This window comes from Sinocyclocheilus grahami, unplaced genomic scaffold (assembly GCF_001515645.1).
Source record: "Sinocyclocheilus grahami isolate Dianchi unplaced genomic scaffold, SAMN03320097.WGS_v1.1 scaffold2825.1, whole genome shotgun sequence".
NCBI lineage: Eukaryota > Metazoa > Chordata > Actinopteri > Cypriniformes > Cyprinidae > Sinocyclocheilus > Sinocyclocheilus grahami.
The window spans coordinates 13,336-13,578 of record NW_015508001.1 but is presented as its reverse complement, the minus strand read 5'-3'; the positions used below and the strand labels follow the sequence as shown (position 1 = coordinate 13,578).

Genomic DNA, 243 nt, shown 5'->3' with positions numbered 1-243 from the left:
TAGATAATTGGCATAATACATATTTACCTGACTGATTAATAAATTGTTACATTTGATGTATTCGGACTTACTCTGAAATTATTTCCTCAAGTAGATTAAGTGAATGCGTATCCGCAAATCTGCGACCAGGGTTACGTACATACTAGATCTCAGGAAGCATGGGAGCATGGGGTGCATCAGGTGAGATCATGGGTTTCTGACTAACCGCTTGACCTTAGTTTAAGTTGTACTCAAACCATGTAT

At 38.3% G+C, this 243-nt stretch overlaps 1 long non-coding RNA gene across 1 annotated transcript in view; it reads left to right on the top strand.

The window, feature by feature from the left end:
* Positions 1-243, top strand: part of LOC107575699 (uncharacterized) — a 10,016-nt gene that overhangs the window by 8,984 nt on the left and 789 nt on the right. The gene's annotated exons all lie outside the window — the stretch shown is intronic.